Source organism: Oryctolagus cuniculus, chromosome 12, assembly GCF_964237555.1.
Source record: "Oryctolagus cuniculus chromosome 12, mOryCun1.1, whole genome shotgun sequence".
NCBI classification, from domain to species: domain Eukaryota; kingdom Metazoa; phylum Chordata; class Mammalia; order Lagomorpha; family Leporidae; genus Oryctolagus; species Oryctolagus cuniculus.
The window spans coordinates 36088140-36106346 of NC_091443.1; the positions used below are offsets into that span (position 1 = coordinate 36088140).

Sequence of the window (18207 nt, forward strand, 5' to 3'; positions counted from 1 at the left end):
TAGTAGTCATGTTGAGGAAGCCACATAGCAAGGAACTATAGAAGGACTTCAGCCAAGAGAAGTTTAGGCCATCAGCCATACAAGCTCAAGTAAGTAAATTCCACCAACAACTTGAATGAACTTGGAAGCAAGTTCTTCCCTAGCCATGTCCCCAGATGAATTCTCAACAAAAGAGTAGCATGTCAAACGAATAAAACAGCAAAATCGTTCCCCCTGATCAAGTGAGATTTTCTTTTTCCAGGGATGCAGGGATGGCTCAACATATGCAAATAAATAAATAAAATATAACACATCAACAGAATGAATGAAAAAAATCATATAGTCATCTAAATAGATGCAAGAAAAGCATCTGACAAAATATAATGCATATTCATGACATAAACCTTGATAAAACTAGATATATAATAAATATACCCGCCCTCCTCCATCCTTCTCTCCCTATCACTCTACCTTTTAAAAAAAATAACCAAACCATGACAATATCAATTTCTCTGCCTAATGGTTTTCACTGAGAAACTGGAAACTTCTGTCAAAACCCACTACCCAGTTTAATACTTTTTAGTATTGAACTATATGATCTAAAATAGCTGGCTTTCCAAGTTGGGCTTCAGGTACTTTCTAAAAATTCTTTGGTTGTTTAATAAAGCTCTGAATGAGAGCCCTTATTGTTCTGTTATAGGACAACTGCATTGAATGGAACCTCGAGATTCTCACAATGAACATTCTGGTAATTAGAGTGGGTGATATATATTACCTAAGTCTTTCTTTTTTAAAAAAAAAAGATTCATTTATTTATCTGAAAGAGTTACACAGAGAGAAAAGGAGAGGCAAAAAGAGAGAGAAAGAGAGAGAGAGAGAGAGAGAGAGAGAGAGGTCTTCCATTCGTTGGTTCACTCCCGAGTTGGCTGCAACGCCCGGAGCTCTGCCAATCCGAAGCCAGGAGCCAGGAGCTTCCTCCGGGTCTCCCCTGCAGGTGCAGGGGCCCAAGATCTTGGGCCATCTTCTACTGCTTTCCCAGGCCATAGAAGAGAGATGGATCGGAAGTGGATCAGCCAGGACTCAAACCGGTGCCCATAAGGGATGCAGGCACTGCAGGCGGTGGCTTTACCCGCTACGCCACAGTGCTGACCCCCTAAGTCTTTCTTAATAAAGTGTATTTCTGTCTAGATGAATATACTTTATTAGCATATGAACAAAGGAGGGGAGGTAGTCAGCAACCAGCATTTCACTGGACACACAATAAGTCCAAGGGGCAGAGGATCCAGAGATATAACCAAGAACAGAGCTGAGGACCAGCTACCAGTAGGAGCAAATAGGTGAGAAGGAGACTTAAGTGTGAGCCAAGTATAAAGTCAGCCTGCTTGCCTTTGCTCCACAGCTACTTTTACAAGGATAAATAGGTCATTGATCAGAGAATAGCCTGCACAGCTGGACAGACACGTCCACCAGCCTTGTCTCCCTGCTCTTACCTCACTGACTTGGAATTTCCTGAAATACCTTCCTTAGCTATCCTTTCAGACGTGAAGCCTACAAAATATGGTACATATGATTCTTAGTGTAACCATCCTGAAAACAAAACAAAAGCTTCAATCTTTCTCAGGATGTCCCATTTAAACCGTGTTTTTCTTCCACAAAGACAAACATTGTTGAGGCATTTGCCTACCTCCAATGACCCTGGATCCATCAGTAGAAGTATGCTTACCAGACTATAAAGCACTTACTGATTTCAAGACCAGAGCAGTATGACGAAGAACTTTTCTTCCCACAAACACTTTACAATATTGTGTTGGAAATGTTCTCCACTGCTTAGAATCAAAAGGAAAGTTGCATGTAAACGGTTTGCCCCCTGGATGAGAAGTGGTTGGTCAGTAGAAAATATGTCTCAAAAATGTGGCGTCACATTGGTGGGAGACTGGAGCAAAACTTGAATTCAAAACCAGCCACTTCGATGTTGGATGTGGCATCCAAAGCAGCATCATAATTGGTATGGCAGACACGTAACCCAAACACTTATTCTCTACAAAACTCATCCTCCAAATTAGCTAAAAAAAAAAAAAAATCCATGACTCACGTCCCCATTTTGGAATTCATTCTGCAAAACCATGCTACTTCTTTCTGACCTCTGCCCCATTGACTGGACTTTCCACTTTGTATGTTTGTTGACAGGTTGTATCAGCATAGTGTGAATTGGGGTAATAACCATAGCTAGGATAAAGATTCTGGGGGTAGGGATACACACCTCCATGGACTAGCTTATTTTCTGCAAGGAGATTATTTAAGTTTCCAGTCTTTGGTCATCAGAAAAACAATGAAAGACTTGTACAGAAAAAACGTGGTTTCACAAGTTATATAATGCCTTTAAAGGCATCCTAACTACAGCTATGGCAGGTGAAGCCCTCTTTCAATAGAAACTCCAGGGGCTTCATGTTTGTCCTTGCCTGCTGCTGTTTGGGATCACTTTCTGCTCATTCTGATCCTCAACCCAGCTTTGATCCCAAGACTGTTGGTCTGTTCTCATCCTACTCTTTCATTTTTAGTTCCTAATTCAGCTGTTTCATTATAACCTGGAGAGGATTTTCCACAAACTCAGCCTTGCCACTGCTCTTCTGAAACTGCTCAGGCCAAAAGGTCAGTGATTATATCCTCATGTTAAATAAAATTTTTATAGTCTCTGTAGTTCTTAGTATACCATTTCCATGTTTGACACTGGTGACATTCCCACCTCCTTTGAATTCTCTGTTACCATTTTATTGCTCTTCTCTGATTTTTCTCTTATCTCATTCTTCCTTCTTATCTGTCTGCTTCATGCGTTTCTCTTGTCACCAAGTATCCTCCCAAGAGCTTTAACCTTAATACTCTGTTCTTTCATGTTATAAATCAGCCAGGAGGTTTAGTGTCTACGTCTTTGATACAGTTTGTAGGTCAACTCCATAATATATATCTCTTGCTCAAAACATTCAACAGAGTTGTCTAATGGATATTTCCACATAGATAACCTGTGAAAATCTCAACATGCACATATTAAAATCTGTCATTTCTAACTTTTTTCCAAAGCCAGATCTTACTTCTGTATTCACAGTGAATGATCTGACTAAAGATGTAAATATTCAGACCAAATATTTGAGAGTGCATTCCTGTCACATACCCCCATCAAATCAGGCTACAAATCTCAGATTGTTTACCTTTTGAATGATTGCTGAATCTATCCATCCCTCTTAGTTCTCAGAGACCTGATTTAAGTTTTCTTCTACTTCTCCCCCCAAGTTTCAATGGTACCACCTAAAAGATTTCATTGCTACAAATCTTGCCTTCCATAAATGAAATTTCCATCTCTTACCAGAGTAATCTTCCTAAAACACAAATTTTATAAAGTCAACTCCTTGCACAAAATCCTCCAGTGGCTCTCTATCACATGTAGTATGTGGTTGAAAGTCCCTATTTCATTCCAAAACTCATAATTACATAACTTCTGCCTACTTCTCTAACCCCATCTCCTTGATATTCCCCAAAAAAACTCCTTCTTTCTAGCTATACAACCTCTAAATCCTTGGATGTCTTTGTATTGAATGGACCTCTCATCATCCTACAACCCCCTTTTTTGCCTAGTTACTTCCTACTTGTTGTAAACTGTACTCAGCTGTCACCAGCTCTTCTGCCTCACCAATTCTATTGTTAAGGCTTTCCACTGCATTTTCATTTGATATATTGAATCCTCTATTTCTAATATTTCATTTTGATTTCTCTTTAAAATTTCAATTTCATGGGAAAATTTTTCATTGATGTCATGTATGGATTTGTTTCTGATTACTTCTAAGTAATTCTACAATCAATTCCTTGAAATCTGTTTCTGGCATTTCTTCTATCTCTTCATCTTCACACTCTAATTTGAAGTGCTGTTGTGTTCCTTTGGGGGTACCATGTTGTCTTCCTAATTCTTTTTTCTTAAATTTCTGCATTTATTTTTAGGCATTTGTGGAGATACTTGTTGGTTGCTGGGTTTATTTTTCCCCCTCTGATGGCTTTTATCTCTGAACTCTGCCTCTGTAGCTTAGTGGAGTGTCTGTTCTTTCAGTTAATGACCAGAGGCGTATACTGGGTGTGGTCCAGGAGCTCAGTTCAGTGTTCCAGGAAGAGAGGAGTAACCAAGGTGACAGCCAAGTTCAGAGTGGTAAATCTCCTCTTTTTTATTTTTAATCAGAGGGAAGTGTTTTAATCAGAGGGGAGTGTTTAATAAGCTCTGTTGGCGTAGTCTCATGCTCACCTCCCAGTGAGCACCATATTCCTCTGCATTATCTCAAGAACTACACAAAGGATCTGTGCAGTCCTCAGTGCAAGTGTGGATCCTGCAACTGTGACTCAACAGGCAATTAGGGAGCCCTGAGCATGTGGAGCTGCCCACAGTGACTGCTCAGAGACCATGCCACACTCTGCGCCCTCCCATGCAGCCACAGTGTTTTCACAATCCATCCAGCACACAAGGCTCCCACATTCATGAGCACCCAGCCCCATCAGTTCTCCCAGCCAGACTCAGGAATCTAGTCTCAGCTGTTTGGTGGGTGCATGGAAACAAGCTGGCACAGCTGTTACATATGGCCAAAATGGTGCCTGTCTTCTCTCAGCTAGTTACAGGACACTGGTGTTGGGTGGTTGGGGCGAGAGAAACGTGCTCTCCCCTTTTTTGTGCCTCTAGGTTGGCGGCTACACTGTCCCCCATAGGGCTCCAAGCTGTACTCATAATAGGCTCTTCCTGCATCATCATCGCCAGTAGCTTGGCTGCTGCAGTCTGATCTTACTTCATTCTCCAAAGCTGGTGCTGAGGTTCTCAGATACTGGGGTTGTGAGATTTGTGCATCCAGACTCTCCACGTAGTTCCAGTGTCCCTCTAATTTGTGTAGTATCTCCTCTGCTGTTTTCTCCATAACTCTTCTCTGAGATTGCACTCTCTCCTCTTTTTTTTTTTTTTTTTTTTTGGTCTTCTCCTAGAGTAGAGCAGTAAGCTCTCTCCCTATTCCACCATTTGGAATGGTATTTTGGAATACCCAGAGCAGGCCTTTAATAAATAATTTCTTAGAGAAAGGGAAGGAAGAGGAGCAGGCAGGTTTGTAAAATCTATTTTTTTTAATTTTTTATTTTTTTTAACTTTTATTTAATGAATATAAATTTCCAAAGTACGGCTTATGGATTACAATGGCTTCCCCCCCATAACGTCCCTCCCACCCGCAACCCTCCCCTTTCCCACTCCCTCTCCCCTTCCATTCACATCAAGATTCATTTTCGATTCTCTTTATATACAGAAGATCAGTGTAGCATACATTAAGTAAAGATTTCAACAGTTTGCTCCCACACAGAAACATAAAGTGAAAAATAATAGATGATTTTTTAAATGATGATGAAATCAGATCAGACCTATTGTCATGTTTAATCCCAGTGAGAGTCAAGTTGGGAACTGATAATTTCTTTTTTTTTTTTTACAGAAGATCAGTTTAGTATACATTAAGTAAAGATTTCAACAGTTTGCACCCCCATAGAAACACAAAGTGAAATATACTGTTTGAGTACTCATTATAGCATTAAGTCTCAATGTACAGCACATTAAGGACAGAGATCCTACATGAGGAGTAAGTGCACCGTGACTCCTGTTGTTGACTTTACAAATTGACACTCCTGTTTATGGCATCAGTAATCTCCCTATGCACCAGTCATGAGTTTCCAAGGCTATGGAAGCCCCGTGAGTTCTCCGACTCTTATCTTGTTTAGACAAGGTCATAGTCAAAGTGGAGGTTCTCTCCTCCCTTCAGAGAAAGGTACCTCCTTCTTTGAAGACCTGTTCTTTCCACTGGGATCTCACTCACAGAGATCTTTCATTTAGGTTTTTTTTTTTTTTTTTTTTTTTTTTTTTGCCAGAGTGTCTTGGCTTTCCATGCCTGAAATACTCTCATGGGCTTTTCAGCCAGATTGGAAAGCCTTTAGGGCTGATTCTGAGGCCAGAGTGCTGTTTAGGACATCTGCCATTCTATAAGTCTGTTGAGTATCTCACTTCCCATGTTGGATCACTCTCCCCTTTATTTATTCTATCGGTTAGTATTAGCAGGTACTAGACTTGTTTATGTGCTCCCTTTGACTCTTAGTCCTTTCATTATGATCAATTGTGAACAGAAATTGATCACTTGGACTAGTGAGATGGCATTGGTACATGCCACCTTGATGGGATTAAATTGGAGTCCCCTGGTATGTTTCTAACTCTACCATTTGGGGCAAGTCAGCTTGAGCATGTCCCAAATTGTACATCTCTTCCCTCTCTTATTCCCACTCTTATGTTTAACAGGGATCACATTTCAGTTAATTTTCAACACTTAAGAATAGCTGTGTATTAATTACAGAATTAAACCAGTCATATTAAGTAGAACAGACAAAAAAAACTACTAAGAGGGATAATGTATTAAGTTGTTCATTAACAGTCAGGGCTATGCTGATCAAGTCACCATTTCTCATAGTGTCCATTTCACTTCAACAGGTTTCCTTTTTTGTGTTCAGTCAGTTGTCACCGATCAGGGAGAACATATGGTATTTGTCCCTTTGGGACTGGCTTATTTCACTCAGCATGATGTGTTCCAGATTCCTCCATTTTGCTGCAAATGACTGGATTTTGTTGTTTCTTACTGCGGTATAGTATTCTATAGAGTACATGTCCCATAATTTCTTTATCCAGTCTACCGTTGATGGGCATGTAGGTTGGTTCCAGGTCTTGGCTATTGTGAATTGAGCTGCAATAAACATTAGGGTGCAGACCGCTTTTTTGTTTGCCAATTTAAATTCCTTTGGGTAAATTCCAAGGAGTGGGATGGCTGGGTTGAATGGTAGGGTTATCTTCAGGTTTCTGAGGAATCTCCAGACTGACTTCCATAGTGGCTTAACCAGTTTGCATTGCCACCAACAGTGGGTTAGTGTCCCTTTTTCCCCACATCCTCGCCAGCATCTGTTGTTGGTAGATTTCTGAATGTGAGCCATTCTAACTGGGGTGAGGTGAAACCTCATTGTGGTTTTGATTTGCATTTCTCCGATTGCTAGTGACCTTGAACATTTTTTCATGTGCCTGTTGGCCATTTGGATTTCCTCTTTTGAAAAATGTCTATTGAGGTCTTTGGCCCATCTCTTAAGTGGGTTGTTTGTTTTGTTTTTGTGGAGTTTCTTGATTTCTTTGTAGATTCTGGTTATTAACCCTTTATCTGTTGCATAGTTTGCAAATCTATTTTCCCATTCTGTCGGTTGTCTCTTCACTCTCCTGACTGCTTCTTTTGCAGTACAGAAACTTCTCAATTTGATGCAATCCCAATAGTTGATTTTGGCTTTGACTGCCTGTGCCTCCCAGGTCTTTTCCAAAAATTCTTTGCCTGTGCCAATATCTTGAAGGGTTTCTCCAATGTTCTCTAATAACTTGATGGTGTCAGGTCATAGATTTAGGTCTTTAATCCATGTTGAGTGGATTTTTGTGTAAGGTGTAAGGTAGGGGTCTTGCTTCATGCTTCTGCACGTGGAAATCCAGTTTTCCCAGCACCATTTATTGAATAGACTGTCCTTGCTCCAGGAATTGGTTTTAGATCCTTGATCAAATATAAGTTGGCTGTAGATGTTTGGATCAGTGCAGCTTGGGCCGTTGTGGCCAATTAGGGAGTGAACTAGTGGATGGAAGACCTCTCTTTCTCTGCCTCTCCTTCTCTCTCTGTGTAACTTTCAAATAAATAAATTAATTTAAAAAAAAAAAAAAACAGAACCCTTTCATTCTAAAGAAAAAAAGAAACAATTTCAGTTTGATTAGATAAGACAATGTATCTAGTTAGTGGCCTAAAAACTGTTGCCCACATAAATTAAACAGATTTTGGAGCTGCTGGACATCTATTAATATAGTGAAATCTAACCTCAAAAAGATTAATCTGCCCAAGTTGATAAAGTGACCCCACTTTTTTATTCTATTTCTTCTTTTTTTTTATTCTTATTTCTTCTTTCTTGGAAGGAGACAATTAAGGATAAGAAAATTAAGTAACCAAAAGAGCCTGAGGAAGGGCCTTTGACTTTTTATTTAAAAAGAAATACAGTGGAATTTCCTGATGTTATTTTATCCAAATCGACTTTGAAGTTAAAGCTGTTTTATTCTCTACTAATAGGCACTAAAGACGGACAAATCCATGGTGACAACTACTAGGAGTTATCTTTGCAAAAGTATTATATCTTGTGTATGCTTCTGTGTCTAAGTGTGTTTACTATTAGAATGTCTGTATCTATTAATCATACAGTAATTCAGATTACCTGCCAGCCTCCAACTTTCAAATTAATTTTGAACTCTCAATTTCCAAGACTATCCCCACTAAATCCACAATCAATCAGTTGCTCAAGCCTGTAAAATACAATTCTAAAATTAGTCTTGTATTTATCCCCATATATTGGTTTAAATTGCTATGTATTTATTTATTTTATAAGGAAGGCAGAGAGAGACAGACATCTCATCTGCTGTATCCCAAAATGCCTGCAACAGCTGGAGCAATGGCAGCCTGAAGCCAAGAGCCAGGAACTCAGTCTGGGTCTGCCACATGAGTGGCAAGGAAAAACTACTTGAGCTATCACCACTGCCTCCAAGGGTGTGCATTAACAGGAAGTTGGCATTAGGAGCAGAACCAGGACTCCAGTGAGGGATGCAGGTATCCCACGCAGCATCTAAGCTGCTATAACAAACACCCACCCTGGTCCCTAACTCTGTATTCTTTACAATTCTATCAAAGATTAAAACTTTATTTCTAATCTATACAATTTTTCCTAACCTATATTATTTTCTAGTAGCACCATCTATACTATTTTCTAATCTATATTATTTCGACAGCCTTCTTACTTCTAATCATCAGTTCTTTTCCACTTCATTCAACACTACACATTGTTGACAAAATAAGCTGCCAAAATCTAGGTGTACAAAGCATGGCTCTGACTATGTCACCCCTGTGGCACCTATAAGAACATCAAATGAAGATAAAGTGTCCCAACAAATATTTTTGAGACTCACAACTGTTTCCATACTAAAACCTAAGTACCTTTGTCGTGGCATGCAGAGAATTATAGGATCACAAAACTGTTGAAAAGAAACTTAAATATCATCTGCACAAGGCTTCTTAAGTTCCATCCTCAAGTACCCTCAAGTACACTTCCCTGTCTTAGCTTTTCCACTGCCTTTAACACAACCTGTGATGCAGGCAGATTAAACTAATTATCCTGCCTTTGACATTTCTCCCTCCATAACTATCCTCAAACTCCTCCCTCTGCCTGAAGTTCCTGTTCTTGGCATCTGTTAAAATGTACTCACCTCTCTAAATTCCAGATCAGATGTTCCTTCTTTGACAAATGCTTTCTAATCCTTGTTAATTAGAAACCATCACTCCTTGAGCTTTTACAACTCTGCTTTAATCCTTTCTGAAAGCATTAAAACATTCTATCCCATATTACAAATATTACTGCGACATCTACTATCATTGCCACTTAGCGGCAAACTCCTAAAGGATAGAGACCTTAGCCTATCTATTTGTGTTCCCCTCTGTTTATTTTCTCCTGCCTTTCAAGAAAAAAAGATATTGCTGTTTGGAATCTGCTATTTTTAATTTTTTCTCAGAAAGTAATGATAGAAGAGAAAATTACAGTATTTCAATTGAGATTTCACATTTTAAGTACCAACTGCTAGAATTATTTTGGGAAAAAATAGTGTTCGGCCCCAGGCCTTTATCAAGTAGTAAACATGTCAGATTGTTAAACAATTTTATTCAAAATATTTATAAAGAATCCAAAATGCAGGGAAAATCTTTGGAGGATGCAGAAGCATATGCACCTTGAAGTCATTCAGTCTAGTTTGGATCCTAGCTGACTTCTTATAAGTGGTACAGCCTTGAGCAAAACATTTAATTACTCAAGGTTTCACATTTCTCATCGATCAATGAGAATAACACCTACATTTGGCTAACATTCCTAAAACATAGGAAATGCTCAAAAAATAATACTTTCTTTTCTCCATTTCATACTGGTCTAAAAAGAGGCCAAACAGATTAACCACAGGTCTGTGTTAACTTCTGTTCAAATGTCAAATCTGCAATGATTTGAATCATCTCACTACACTTGAAAACAACAATCCTAGGGAAACCAGAGAAAAAGAAAAGCCACAGTTCTGGGGATCTAACCTAGCCAGGGATGAATCACTACAATGACTGCAAACCTGTTTTTGGTAGATGATGATTTCAGGTTTGGGCAGTAAAATCAAGTGCCATTAATCTACTATATTAGAGTCACTTCTTTACAGTTTTTCATGATGATTAACCATTGAGGCCATATCTCACAATTACAAATATGCTTCAACCCTGAAATGTTCCCAATAAATTTACCATCTTTCTCAAATGGATGTTTTACTGTCAGAATAGTTTCTTATCCTGCCATACGGGCACAGAGCAATAATAGTTTAAACAAGTTCAGCAAAAGCACAAAAATAGATGTTTTATAAGGTTTCAATTACACCTTCATTAGAAAAGTCTATTTTTAATAAGAATTATAAATCTTCCCATTCCCAGCTTCCTAGTTCCTCTGGACCCCTTATAAAGCACAAACCTCTCCAAACAAAGGAGAACCAAGCATCCCCAGAGTGTGAACGCTATAAACCCAAGACACTGCCAATCTTAATTACAAACTGCATTTTCCAAGTCTGTTGTGTCGCTCCCCCTCTTCGTGGAGGAACGACACTAAACCCTGCCTAGGCTTCATATCCGAGTCACAGCACCATTATGTCGCTCCCCCTCTTCGTGGAGGAACGACACAGGACCCTGCGCTGTTCTTTTGTCTGCTCGGCCCTCCCCGGGTTTGCTGCTGGTTCTTCCCGGGTTGGCTACCGTCCCTTCCACCTCCGTGGAAGGGCGGTTCCCCCTGGCCACTTTCCCCACTTCCGCGGGGGAGCGGCACACCGCCGGCCGGCCGGCTCTCTCGGGGGCTGCACAGATGTTCCTTCAGATAGACGTTCCCCTTAGATGTTCCTGGTGCATGTTGTCTCTCTCCTCCTTTATAGTCCTCTTCCACCAATCCGTGCTCTGCTACCCACACGCTGAGCGCGCTGCTTTCCTCCAATCAAGATCAGCTCCTGCAGCTCAGTCAATCAAATTGGCGAGAGGCAGCTGCGTAGAAGTTGTTACTCCCTTCTCAGCGCCATATTGTGGGAGAGCAGATGCATAGAATAAGTCTTAATTCCAGTAACTTAGTCTAGTCCGAGTTTATTCCCACATGTTGTTTTCATTAATCCCGTGGCCTTAAGATCTATGGCAACCCTTAACAAAGCTATATGCTGGGTGAGAATCAAAGTGCCACTGGAATACACTATTTTTTTTAAAAGGAGACAGGAGAGGACAGCACTGTGGTATATAGTGAGTAAAGCTGCCACCAGCAATGCCGGCATTCCATATGGACACCAGCTGGAGTCCCAGCTGCTCCACTTCCCAAGCAGATCTCTGGGAAAGCAGTAGAAGATGGCCCAAGTTCTTGGGCCTCTGCACCCGTGTGGGAGACCTGGAAGAAGTCCTGGCTTCTGGCTTCAGATGAGCCCAGCTCTGGCCATTGCAGTCATTTGGGGAGTGAACCAGCGGATGGAAGATTCTCTCTCTGCCTCTGCCTCTCTGTAACTCTTTCAAATAAATAAATCTTCGAAGAAAAAAAAAAGGTGGGGGGGATACAGGAAATGTGGGATGAGTCTGGGTTTTATTCTGTTCTCAACAACCTGCTGCCAAAGTATCAAAGCAATTTGACTCAACCACCACTTATCATATGCTTGTGTATGCTGGGTATTGAGTATAAAAACACAAATAAGAAAAGATATGGTTTAAGTTCTTACACTGGAATTTATGAAAAAATGACAGTGGGCAAGTTATGATATAGGCATGTGTTTTAAAAGGCAAAATAAAATCAGCCTTCCTAACAAGTGAAGAATAGCTTCAGAGGGGTTGTCAAGAAAGAAAACTCTGAGGAAAATGGCATGTGCTCTCTAGCCTGTGGTGTCCAGGCCAAGGAACCAGGTCACCCACTTGAGCTCAGCCCTGTCCTTTGTTATCTGGGCAGCTCTCCCCTGTGTCCTGCTCTGAACACTACATAACAACGTGGTCCCTGCCCTAAAGGCTAACAATTCAGTCTGGAGAGACAGCTTGTTCTGACACACTCCTAAATAAGCTCAGAATGTACAAGAGAAAAGCCAGATCAAATCTGAGGGAACAGCAACAGAAACACAGTAAATCTACGATGACTCGCTGACCTAACTTACGACCTATAAAAATCATTGTTCTTCCTTGGACAAAGGATGTGCTCACAGCCATCACTGTGCCAAACACGCAGCTTGATAAATCAATTTATTTCAAACTGATACATGGTCCAGAAAATAATATGGCTTTAAATAACTTTGAAAAATATTTCTAGTCTCTGAGAGAATTTGCACATTTTTAGATGAGGCTTGCACAGCATCTTAAAAATACTTCATTAATTCAGCAAATAACTGCTGAGTTCCTGGTACGTGCACAACACAGTACAAGGTATTAGCAGGCATAAATAAGAAAGCTCTGTCCCTGAGGCATTTCTATCAAAAGCAAAACTTAAAAAGGTAGAACCTAATATTTATTACTTGCTTCTGATTGCATATATTTATCCTAATTATATAATTAGATGCAATCATGCTGAAAACAAAAGGGAGACTGAATTTTATTTTAGGAAAGCTCTCTTGAGGCACATATTTAACAAAAGAAGAACACCATGTGATCCAAGTGCCAGAAGACAAAAATTCAGTCAACACTATCAATACCAAAAAAGACCACAAAAGTCCAACCATAAGTGCTTATGACTGAAGGCAAGAAGAAGCAGTGATCACAGAATGTACCGAAAGAAATTTACAGTGTGTGAGGTGCTCTAAAACATCATGCTTGGGAGAAACCTGAAGGATTATCAAATATAACTCCAGGATTTGGTGGATTTAATAATTAAATATTTTCTTAAAAATTCTTTTTAAAACACCAATGCTTTGCTAATTAATCAAAGGAGACTCTGATTCCTTGCCACACAATTGTTTTCTTTATCTATCATATAAGCCCAAAATATTTGCTTACATTTTAAAAACCTCAATGTACTATCTGCTCTTTATATTGGTTGAATTCCACTAATTCTAAGAAAAGAGAACACAGGGGCCGGTGCCATGCCGTACTAGGTTAATCCTCTGCCTGCGGTACCTACATCCCATATGGGCGCTGGGTTCTAGTCCCAGTTGCTCCTCTTCCAGTCCAGCTCTCTGCTGTGGCCTGGGATAGCGGTAGAAGACGGCCCAAGTGCCTGGGCCTCTGCACCCACATGGGAGACCAGGAGGAGGCACCTGGCTCCTGGCTTCAGATCACCGCAGCTCCGGCCGTTGCGGCCATTTGGGGAGTGAACCAGCAGAAGGAAGACCTTTCTCTCTGTCTCTCTCTCACTGTCTATACTCCACCTGTCAAATAAATAAATAAAAATCTTTAAAAAAAAAAAAAAGAGAGAGAGAGAGAACACAAAAAAGGAAGACGGGAAGGGGAAGGGAGAGAAATGGAGGGGGAGGAGAGGGAGAGGGGAAGAGAGGAGAAGGGAGAGGAGGGGATGGAGGGGAGGGAAGGGGAGGGAAGGGACAATAGCTGTGGCCTTTGAGACACTACATCATTGCCATCATGGTCACAGGTGTTTCACTAAGCTGCATCAACAGGGTCAGGAAGTTGGGAGAGTGGTGATAGCAAAGTCTAGCCCCCTTAGATGACTCAGTGGAACACTTATACACTTATTCAATTCCCTACCCCTCACCTCACAACCATACAATATTTGATAATTATGTCACTTCCAGTTTAGGACTATTATTTAAAAAATTAGCAATATGGATTGTGGTTTGGAAAGCTATTCTTACTAGAGATAACATATTACAGGCAACAATGTATGCATATGTGGACATATATTATCATTTTACTTCTGCTGCCTGAGAGCAGATAGATTATTACCTAAAATTGTGAAGGAACTGGCAAGCAATGATAGTGAACAAAGGTAAGTTATCTGCAGTTCTATGTAGTATTGGTTGAGGCAGGGGCCCAAAGAACAGACAAGGGCATTTGACCACAGGACAAATGATCAGCTTTCCCACTCTAGCTGGAAGGTCTAACAACTGGGACCCCTGTTCTAAACATGACTATTGATTTCCATGTCATAAGTCTATTTTTTATTGCAACTAAAACCTGTCAGAAAGTTATTCCAAGAGCTACCAAGTGTACTGTACTCTTGGTACAGTTCACTTTCTAACCTGGTGTTGCATGAAGAGTAGCCCTATTTCCACTCACCAGGACTAATTCACATCCCAACCAAAAGATCAATGGAGAGCATGTTAATAACAAAACCCCATCTTCTCCTCTGTTGTTTGAATGTCTAAGTCTAAAGACGGAAAGTAAGTGAAACCTTAAAATGGTGGTTCCACTTGATTAGTCTAGATGTTAAAAGGGTTAGGATTATCAAAGAGTTACTATAAGAGGAAGTGAAGAAACCTTTGAAATTCAACTCTAATACAAATTTTAAAGTAATTTTTAAATATTTCAGGTGCAGAGTTACTGTTAGTAAGTATATACTTCAGTGATGTTTCTGGGTATAAGACTACGAACACTATGTACTTTTATAATCCCAAAACCAACAGAATGCCTTGTGTTCAACAGGTTTAGGAAACATTTGCTATTTGTGACAATGATTATATATATATATATATGAATAATGCATGGTATACCTTACACATATATTAGCGAAAATAAAACAAATCATCTAATTTTCGCAACAGTCCTGTAAAATATTGATAGCATTATTATCTATTTACAAAGAAATTGTATTTATGAGAATCTACATTTCTTAACAAAGGTAACAGAGATTAAAAGTGACAAAGTTGGGGTACCATCACTGTGGTGTAATGGGTTAAGCCTCTGCCTGTGGCACCAGCAATCTCATCTGGTCACCAGTTCAAGTCTCGACTGCTCTTCACTTCTGATCTAGCTCCCTGTTAATGTCCAGGAAAACCAGTACAAGATAATCAAGTGCTTGAGCCATTGCACTGACATGGGAGAACTGGAAGGACCTTGCAGCTCCTGACTTCAGATAGGCCCAGCTTCAGCCCGTTGCAGCCATTTGGGGAGTGAACCAGTGGATGGAAGACCTCTGTTTCTGTCTCTGCTTCTTGGTGTCTATAACTCTGCCTCTCATATAAATAAATAAATCTTCTTTTAAAAAGTGATAAAGTCAAGTCTCAAAGCAATCTCTATACTGAAGATGTAGTGTGTGTGTATATATACATATATATACACAAAGATATATATATACATATATATATACAAAGATATATATATCTTTGGTGTGACCACAGAAATAATGCCTCTGAGCACCAAAGTTCCTACAAGTGAATTAAGTCTCTTGTTTCTAAACTCCTCTTCAGAAACTTGCTGAGTTAAGCAACACATGAGCCAAATGTAGAACATCACAATCCAGTTTATCAGTGAAGAAAATAACTTATTCTAGAAAGCCTGAATATGTTCCTTAAAGTTCATTTGAATACAGCACCACATAGTGCCTTACTAATACTTACAGAACTCAAAAAAGTGTTCGGAAGGCACACGTCTTTTCTCTCCCTGAACCCTATTATCAATACCCCCATCAACAATTTAATTTTAAAAAACAAAATAATATTTCTAGAAAATAGTGACCTGTGACATATTTTTATAAAAGCATGGAATATATAATGAAATTTTATAAACAAAATAAGGAAATCTGAATACTCTTTGAGTGTTTCCTTGTAAATATATGGAAAGCACATATTAGGAACATTTTATTCATGTTTATTATTTTATAGAATAAAAGATAAGACAGGCTCAGCATATCCAGAGACACAGTGGAAAAGCAGCAGTCCTCTGAATAAAAGGGAAAGATTAGATTTTATGAGAAAGAAACATTTCAAGCTCTAATTGTACTATTACTAGTTCTCACTGCATTTTTCCCATGATAACCAAGTTTGCATCATTTCCTTTTCATGAAATAACAGAAACCCAATGAAACTGAAAAATCATCCAAGTTCTTGTAGAAATGTATATGTGTGGGGCCAGCATTGTGATGCTGCAGGTAAAGCTGTCACCTGCTATGCCAGCATCCCATATGGGTGCCAGTTTGCATACCAGCTGCTCTACTTCTGATACAGCTCCCTGTTAATGACCTGAGAAAAGCAGCAGATGATGGCCCAAGGGCTTAGGCCACTCCATCCATGTGGGAGACACAGATGAAGCTCTCAGCTTCTAGCTTCAGCTCCCAGCTCAGCCCTGACTGTTGCCATCTGGGAGTGAACCCATGGATAGAGAATCTCTCTCTCTCTCTCTCTCTCTCTCTCTCTCTCTGATTCTCTCTTTTTTAAAAAAAAATATATATTTATTTATTTGAAAGTCAGAGTTACACAGAGAGAGAAGAGGCAGAGAGAGAGAGAGAGAGAGAGAGAGAGAGAGAGGAGAGAGGTCTTCCATCCACTGGTTCAATACCTAGATGGCCACAACAGCCGGAACTGCACCGATCTGAAGCCAGGAGGCAGGAGCTTCTTCCAGGTCTCCCACACGGGTGCAGGGGCCCAAGGACTTGGGCCATCTTTTACTGCTTTCCCAGGCCATAGCAGAGCGCAGGATTGCAAGTGGAGCAGCTGGGTCTCAAACCGGTGTCCATATGGGATGCCAGTACTTCAGACCAGGGCGTTAACCCTCTGCCACACAGTGCTGGCCCTCTCTCTGTCTCTTTAAAAACAGAAAAAGAAAGAAATGCATGTATGTACCAAAATACTTCAGTTGTGTACTATAAAGTTTAAGATTTGTAGTGAAAAAACAGAGGCTGATTTTTAAAATACACAGAGAGTAGAATCGACATGATCTGGTAACTGATTAGATGGAGAGATGAGAAACTGAAATTTGTGCATCCTCCATAGTTGCCTAAAGAAGTGAAACATTGTAGTGGAGAACTAGAGTTGAATTGATTGGAGAGAAAGAATGCAATGAGGAAGAAAATCAGGAGTTTGAAAGTTGATCTGGAGATGCTTCCCAAATACTGATTATATGAAACTGTTAATATGATAAAAACTGAAATCATCATCTTAGAGAAATTTTGGCTCCATGTGCTCTATTTACAAATACAAATGATATGATTGGTTATTTAAGAGAAGAAAAGAAGATCAGGACAAACTGATCTTCAAGGTGACTGACACCTCATTTTAATAAGAATTCATTCTGAATCTTACAGTGGCTATTATAAAAATTACCTTACAACTTATGTTAAATTAATGGACCTCAGCACATAAAACATACAAGCTATCTTCTTTATAATTATTCATGCATGGTTTACAGTCATAGCCTTAATAATTATAAAACCAAAAACAGAGGTTTTAAACTATGTGGATTTGTTTAACCTATTAGACTTCTTAAATAAAATGAAAAATGTCATTAACTAGAAACAAACCCCAGTAAAAGTGAGGTTAAGGATAATGAAAAAGCAACAGTGACATCTGCTGTCTGTTTTTATAGTTAAAATTATCCTTTTACTTCATCAATTTTCCTCAATTTTCTTCTACATTTATCATCATCATATCTATAATATCAGAAATGCTTTGATGGTGAATTATATTCTGTCTACTCTGGTGATCTGCTCTGGAGAGTAATCTGAGGCAAACTATTCTGTGAATCTGAGTGCATCACTTTTAAATACTCTGTCCAGAGATTTCGCCATAATTTAGAATGTATAATGATGGCTTCCATGAACTACTGAGAGGTTAATAATCTTATTGCTATTGTTCTTTACATTCTGTCAGAAATGCTTTTAAAAATAAAATAAGTTGAGGCTGGCATTGTGGAACAGTGAGTTAAGCTACTGCCTGAAATGCCAATATCCCATTTGTGCACCAGTTCGAGGCCTGGCTACTCCACTTTCTATCCAGCTCCCCGCTATTTTGCCTGGGAAAGCAATGAAAGATAGCTCAAATACTTGAGCCTCTGCACCCACGTGGGAGACCTGGAGGAAGCACCTGGCTCCTGGCTTCAGACTCACCCAACACCAACCGTTGTGGCCATTTGGGAAGTAAACCAGCAGATGGAAGATCTCTCA

General features: G+C 39.7%; 1 long non-coding RNA gene across 4 annotated transcripts in view; it reads right to left on the bottom strand.

Annotated features, from left to right (window-relative positions):
• LOC127483710 (uncharacterized) overlaps positions 1-18207 on the bottom strand; it is a 56982-nt gene that overhangs the window by 28494 nt on the left and 10281 nt on the right. The window lies entirely within an intron of this gene.